This window comes from Rhinoderma darwinii, assembly GCF_050947455.1.
Source record: "Rhinoderma darwinii isolate aRhiDar2 chromosome 2 unlocalized genomic scaffold, aRhiDar2.hap1 SUPER_2_unloc_50, whole genome shotgun sequence".
Classification (NCBI taxonomy): domain Eukaryota; kingdom Metazoa; phylum Chordata; class Amphibia; order Anura; family Rhinodermatidae; genus Rhinoderma; species Rhinoderma darwinii.
Window position 1 is genome coordinate 129,752 of NW_027461719.1, and position 8,082 is coordinate 137,833.

Consider the following 8,082-nt stretch of genomic DNA (forward strand, 5'->3'; position numbering starts at 1 on the left):
TCCTGAGTGCGGTAATATCCCATTTGTGGTGATAAACTGCCGTTTGGGCCCATGGGAGGTCTCAGAAGGAAAGAAGCGCTATGTGTTCTTTGGAGTCCAGATTTTGCTGGATTGGTTTTCGGGTGCCATGTCGAATTTGCAGAGCCCCAGAGGTATCAAAGCAATGGAAACCCACCAGAAGTGACCCCATTTTGGAAACTAAACCCCTCAAGGAATTCATTTATGGGTGTTGTGACCATTTAGACCCCACAGTTTATTCTCAGAATTTATTTGAAATGGGCTGTGAATTAAAAAAAATGTGTGATAAACTGGGCCCATGGGAGGGCTAAGAAGGAAAGGACCACCATTTGGCCTACTGGGGATTTTCTGGTACTAAGTCATGTATGCAGAAGCCCCTGAGGTACCAGTACAGTTGAAACCCCCGAGAAGTGACCCCGTTTTAAAAACGACACCCCTTAAGGCATTCATCTAGAGGTGTAGTGAGCATTTTGACCCCACAGGTATTGTGTAAAAGATAATGCGCAGCAGATAGTGCAGAGTGAGATTTGCAATTTTCTATACATATATGCCATTTCAGTGTCCGATATATTGTGCCCAGCATGCGCCACCGGAGACATACATCCCATAAACAGTAATGTGGGTTCTCACGGGTACAGCAATACCCTACATGTGGATGTTAACAGCTGCCTGGGCAGACAGCAGGGCCCAGAGTGTAAAGATGAGGGGGATAAGCTGTGCGGAGTGCATCATGGTAAGTAAAACTGGGGTAGATTGAAAATCAAGGGATGTATGATACATTTTAAAACACTTTCATACAGAGCCCTGGTTTTTCGGGACACGTGTCATATTGATATATTGTGTCTTACCCTATCCCCCTCTTATAGCATACTTTGCACTTCTTTTGACTTTTTCCCTTCTTGCCAGTTTGGGGAACTCCTCCTGGAAAGTATTGCCCTGGTACGATGTGTGTTGCCTTGCTTCCAGAAGTACTTGGTGCCCCCCTTCATGGTCCCTAAAGATTAGTTTCTTGATAACCACCTCTTGAAATTCCAGGAAAGTTCCCATCTGGCCTTTACATCGATGTAGTAGGTACGCATTAAACAATGCAATCTGAATGATGTGCACGGCCAGCTTCTTATACCACACCGCATGGCGCTGTAGGGCTTCAGGACTTGATCTGACAAGTCCACCCCTCCCATGCACCTATTGTAGTCCAGGATGCAGTCTGGTTTGGGGTTCTCTGTACTGGTACCTCGTACAGGTACATGGGCACTGGTATGGCCATGTATTGTTGTCAATACAACGACATCTCTCTTGTCCTTGTACTTAACACACAATATGTTGCTGCTAGAATGTGCCCTGCTTCCACCCCTTCTTGTTTGCCCAAGCAGTGTCTTAGGGAGGTGTAATGTCAGGATAGGGAGACAGACAGGTGAGCCCTAATCTATCCGCCACTCAGACCCTGCCTACTTTCACAGCCCGTCCTAGGCGACGGTGTACAAATGGGCGACGGTCCATATGCTCAATATGTGCACGACAGACAAACAAGACAAGGGTACACAAAAGCAAAGGGAAGTGGGGCAGTTGTCCACGGCAAAACCGTGAGCAACAGAGTAGTGGATGAGCCGAGTCAAACCAGGAGTGTACGTGTTAACAAATGCAGAGCAGGAGAATAGTCAGTCAAGCCAGGGTCAATATGAAGCAGAGGTCAATGGTAACAGCAGAAACAGCAGAGCCAGGAAACAAGAGAATCACAGGCAAAGGACAAGCATCAAATGAAGTTATAAGTAGACCAAGGGCGGGAGCTAGAACCGTCTGGCCAGGCTGCGATAGGCTCTCCCACTCCTCAGCCTACCAGCCTGAGTGGTAGCAGATCGAGTCACTCTAGCAGACCTAGACACAGATGCAGGCTTATTAACCACGGGCATTGACACAGAAGCTGTGTCAGGCAAATCCTTCACAGGAGGCCTCTCCGATTTCTTCTAGCAGTGCCGCATGCCACAGTACTTCTGGAAGCGAGGCACTTGAAGAGTAGGACGCTGGTATAAAAATTATCCAGTTAGAGGTGGTAAACCTGGTCCAGCAGTGGGTGCACCAAATCCCACCCAATTTTTGCGTTAACTCCCAGTAAGGGGGGGCATTCTAAGGGCTGAATACTGCTGTCCTTGTAAGTATACCCTGATGCACTCTCGCACAACTTATACATCTTCACGCCATACCTTGCCCTCTTACACGGCAGGTACTGGTGGAATTGAAGCCTCCTGTTAGGGATCTGCCAGGTACTTCATCTAGCTATACTCCTGGGATTAATCAATCCACACCTGAGGCCAGACCTGCTCGACTGACACCATCTCCCACCAACCAGGGTGGCAGGCTCAGGAGTGGGAGAGCCTATCGCGGCCTGGTCTATCGGAGTTAGCTCCGCCCCCTGCCCTTTATTACCTGCCCTGTGCTCTCCCTCAGTGCTTGTAATTCTTTTGGATTCCTGGCCCCACTGCTGCTTGCTCCAGCCTGCTTCTGCCGTGCTTCTGCCTTGCTGCAGTTCTGCTTTACCTGCTTGCTTGCCCTGGCTTGCTTCTGTCTCCGTGCCTGCTCGGGTGTACTCACTTCGTCCTGGTCCTGACTGTTCGTTCGCCGCCCCGTTTCCTCGTGGCGTTCCGTGGCTACTGCCCCTTCCCTTGCGTGTTCCCTGTTTGTCTTCCTGTGCACTTAGCCAGCGTAGGGACCGCCGCCCAGTTGTACCTCGTCGCCTAGGGCGGGTCGTTGCAAGTAGGCAGGGACAGGGCAGTGGGTAGATTAGGGCTCACTTTCCCTTCACCTCCTTCCTGCCATTACATAATTACAAGCCCTTACCTAGTCTACCATTTCTCCTACGCTGACGCTATCATGGACCCCCTTGAGACCCTGACCCAGCAGATGCAGGGCCTCTCCCTACAGGTCCAGGCCCTGGCCCAAAGAGTCAATCAGGGTGACGCTGCTTTAGTAGTACCCCTCACCTCACCTCTAGAACCCGACCTCAAGTTACCTGACCGGTTTTCAGGGGACCGTAAGACGTTTCTCTCCTTCCGGGAGAGTTGCAGACTGTATTTCCGCCTAAAGCCCCACTCCTCAGGTTCCGAGAACCAGCGGGTGGGTATCATCATATCCCGACTCCAGGAAGGGCCCCAAGAGTGGGCCTTCTCCTTGGCTCCTGACGCCCCTGAACTTTCCTCTGTTGATCGTTTTTTCTCTGCCCTCGGACTCATTTACGACGAGACTGACAGGACTGCTTTAGCCGAGAGTCAGCTGGTGACCTTACGTCAGGGTAGGAGACCGGTTGAGGAATACTGTTCTGATTTTAGGAAGTGGTGCGTAGCTTCTCAGTGGAACGATCCGGCCCTAAGGTGCCAGTTTAGGTTAGGATTATCTGACGCCCTGAAGGATCTGCTGGTTAGCTACCCCTCGCCTGACTCCCTTGACCAGGTTATGGCCCTAGCAGTACGACTTGACCGACGTCTCAGGGAACGTCAGCTAGAACGCTTCAGTGTGCTCCCCTCTGACTTTTCTGTGATTCCCCCCGAGGTCCCGTCTCCTCGCCCCTCCACGGAGGACTCGGAGGTACCTATGCAACTCGGGGCCTCCATGTCCCCTCGACAACGTAGAGAGTTTCGCAGAATGAATGGTCTCTGCTTCTACTGTGGGGACGACAAGCATCTACTGAACACCTGTCCCAGGCGCAAGAATAAGAAGCCGGAAAACTTCCGCGCCTAAGTGATCATCGGGGAGGTCACTTGGGCGCACAGGTATTTCCCGTTAATGTGAAACGCAATAAAATTTTGCTTCCCTTTCAGGTCTCGTTTGCTGGCCGGTCTGCCACGGGCAGTGCTTTCGTGGATTCTGGCTCATCTGCTAATATCATGTCTGTGGATTTTGCTATGTCTCTAAAGATGCCTTGTATTGATTTACCTTATCCCATCCCTGTAGTAGGAATCGACTCAACCCCCCTTGCTAATGGTTATTTTACTCAGCATACTCCTGTTTTTGAACTCCTGGTTGGCTCCATGCATTTGGAGCAGTGCTCTGTACTGGTGATGCAGGGATTATCGTCTGATCTGGTATTAGGTCTTCCCTGGTTGCAGTTGCATAATCCCACATTTGATTGGAATACTGGGGATCTCACCAAATGGGGTAATGAATGTCTTATGTCATGTCTTTCTGTTAACTCTATTTCTCCCCGGGAGGAGGTAAACACGCTTCCTGAGTTTGTTCAGGACTTCGCCGATGTGTTTTCTAAAGAGGCCTCCGAGGTGTTGCCCCCCCATAGAGATTACGATTGCGCTATCGATTTGGTGCCTGGTGCCAAGCTTCCTAAGGGTAGGATATTTAATCTTTCATGTCCTGAACGTGAAGCGATGAGGGTGTATATCCAAGAATGCCTGGCCAAGGGTTTCATTCGCCCCTCGACTTCTCCTGTAGGTGCTGGCTTCTTCTTCGTGGGGAAGAAGGATGGTGGTCTTAGGCCGTGCATTGATTATCGTAACCTGAATAAGGTCACCGTAAGGAACCAGTACCCACTTCCTTTGATTCCGGATCTTTTTAATCAGGTTCAGGGAGCCCAATGGTTTTCTAAGTTCGATCTACGGGGGGCATATAACCTTATCCGCATCAAAGAGGGGGATGAGTGGAAAACTGCGTTCAACACACCCGAGGGTCATTTCGAATACCTGGTCATGCCCTTTGGGTTGTGTAATGCCCCTGCTGTCTTCCAGAATTTTATTAATGAAATCCTGAGAGAGTACCTGGGTAATTTTCTTGTTGTGTACCTTGATGACATACTGGTGTTTTCCAAGGACTGGTCCTCCCACGTGGAGCATGTCAGGAAGGTGCTCCAGGTCCTTCGGGAGAATAATCTGTTTGCTAAGACTGAAAAATGTGTCTTTGGGGTACAGGAGATACCATTTTTAGGGCAAATCCTCACTCCTCATGAATTCCGCATGGACCCTGCCAAGGTTCAAGCTGTGGCGGAATGGGTCCAACCTGCCTCCCTTAAGGCGTTACAGTGTTTTTTAGGGTTCGCCAACTATTACAGGAGATTTATTGCCAACTTCTCGGTCGTCGCTAAGCCTCTTACGGACCTTACCCGCAAGGGTGCCGATGTCCTCCATTGGCCCCCTGAGGCCGTCCAGGCCTTTGAGACTCTCAAGAAGTGCTTTATCTCGGCCCCCGTGCTGATTCAGCCCAACCAAGAGGAGCCATTTATTGTGGAGGTTGACGCTTCCGAGGTGGGAGTGGGGGCCGTCTTGTCCCAGGGTACCAGCTCCCTCACCCATCTCCGCCCCTGTGCTTACTTCTCTAGGAAGTTTTCGCCCACGGAGAGTAACTATGATATTGGTAACCGCGAACTTCTAGCCATTAAATGGGCTTTTGAGGAGTGGCGGCACTTCCTGGAGGGGGCCAGACACCAGGTAAAGGTCCTTACGGATCACAAGAATCTGGTTTTCCTAGAATCGGCCCGGAGGCTTAATCCTAGACAAGCTCGGTGGGCACTATTCTTTACCAGATTTAATTTCTTGGTTACCTATAGGGCTGGGTCCAAGAATATTAAGGCTGACGCTCTGTCACGTAGTTTCATGGCCAATCCTCCTTCCGAGAAGGATCCCGCTTGTATTTTACCCCCTGGTATAATCGTCTCTGCCACGGATTCTGATTTAGCTTCTGATATCGCGGCTGATCAGGGTGCAGCTCCCGGGAACGTCCCTGGGGACAAACTGTTTGTTCCCCTGCAATACCGGCTGAGGGTACTCAGGGAAAACCATGACTCCGCTCTATCTGGTCATCCTGGCATCTTGGGCACCAAACACCTCATTACCAGAAACTATTGGTGGCCTGGGTTGCCTAAAGATGTTAGGGCTTACGTCGCCGCTTGTGAGGTTTGCGCTAGGTCCAAAACCCCTAGGTCCCGACCTGCGGGCCTACTACGTTCCTTGCCCATTCCCCAGAGACCTTGGACCCATATCTCCATGGATTTTATCACCGATTTGCCTCCATCTCAGGGCAAGTCGGTGGTGTGGGTGGTAGTCGACCGCTTCAGCAAGATGTGCCACTTTGTGCCCCTTAAGAAGCTACCTAACGCCAAGACGTTAGCTTCTTTGTTTGTGAAACACATCCTGCGTCTCCATGGGGCCCCAGTCAATATCGTTTCTGACAGAGGGGTACAATTTGTTTCCTTATTTTGGAGAGCTTTTTGTAAAAAGTTGGAGATTGATCTGTCCTTCTCCTCCGCCTTCCATCCCGAAACTAATGGCCAAACGGAAAGGACCAACCAATCCCTGGAACAATATTTAAGGTGTTTCATCTCTGACTGTCAATTCGATTGGGTCTCATTCCTTCCCCTTGCTGAATTTTCCCTGAATAACCGGGTCAGTAACTCGTCAGGGGTCTCCCCGTTTTTCTGTAATTTCGGGTTTAACCCAAGGTTCTCCTCCGTCTCCCCTGGTTGTTCCAATAATCCTGAGGTAGAGGAGGTTCATCGGGAACTGTGCACTGTCTGGGCCCAGGTTCAGAAGAACCTAGAGGCGTCCCAGAGCGCACAAAAGATTCAGGCGGATAGTAGACGTTCTGCTAACCCCCGGTTTGTCGTCGGGGATTTGGTCTGGTTGTCGTCCAGGAACTTGCGCCTTAAGGTCCCGTCCAGGAAGTTTGCTCCCCGATTTATTGGACCTTATAAGATCATTGAAGTCCTCAACCCTGTATCCTTCCGTCTGGAGCTCCCCCCATCCTTTCGCATACATGACGTCTTCCATGCCTCCCTCCTTAAACGCTGCTCCCCGTCCTGGTCCCCCTCGAGGATACCTCCTGTTCCCGTTCTCACCCCTGAGGGGGTGGAATTCGAGGTGGCCAAGATTATGGACAGTAGGATGGTCCAGGGCTCCCTCCAGTACCTGGTCCATTGGAGAGGATACGGGCCGGAGGAGAGGACTTGGGTACCTGCCCGTGATGTTCACGCTGGGGTATTGATCAGGAGGTTCCACCTCCTCTTCCCCACTAAACCGGGTCCCCTTAGTAAGGGTCCGGTGGCCCCTCATAAAAGGGGGAGTACTTTTAGGGATCTGCCAGGTACTTCATCTAGCTATACTCCTGGGATTAATCAATCCACACCTGAGGCCAGACCTGCTCGACTGACACCATCTCCCACCAACCAGGGTGGCAGGCTCAGGAGTGGGAGAGCCTATCGCGGCCTGGTCTCTCGGAGTTAGCTCCGCCCCCTGCCCTTTATTACCTGCCCTGTGCTCTCCCTCAGTGCTTGTAATTCTTTTGGATTCCTGGCCCCACTGCTGCTTGCTCCAGCCTGCTTCTGCCGTGCTTCTGCCTTGCTGCAGTTCTGCTTTACCTGCTTGCTTGCCCTGGCTTGCTTCTGTCTCCGTGCCTGCTCGGGTGTACTCACTTCGTCCTGGTCCTGACTGTTCGTTCGCCGCCCCGTTTCCTCGTGGCGTTCCGTGGCTACTGCCCCTTCCCTTGCGTGTTCCCTGTTTGTCTTCCTGTGCACTTAGCCAGCGTAGGGACCGCCGCCCAGTTGTACCTCGTCGCCTAGGGCGGGTCGTTGCAAGTAGGCAGGGACAGGGCGGTGGGTAGATTAGGGCTCACTTTCCCTTCACCTCCTTCCTGCCATTACACCTCCCTTTAAAATGGACCAGGGACTCATCAATAGAAATACAATTCTCGGGGGTGTATGCTTTGGAAAACCGGGCACTAAAATGGTCTAATAGGGGTCTCCGTTTATACAAACGGTCAAAACTGGGGTCATCTCGGGGTGGGCGCTGCTCATTATCAGTATAATGTAAGAAGCGAAGTATTGCCTCATAACGCATCCTGGACACGGCCATACAGTACATTGGGGTGTGGTATAAGAAAAAGCCTCTTTTTTTTTTTTTTTAAGTTACCAGTTTAGTTCTGAAGTGGCTTTGGGGGGGCCTATATATTAGAAACCCCTATAAAACACCCCATTTTAGAAACTAGGCCCCTCAAAATATTCAAAACAGCATTCAGAAAGTTTATTAACCTTTTAGGTGTTTCACAAGAATTTAAAGCAAAGTAGAGGTGAAA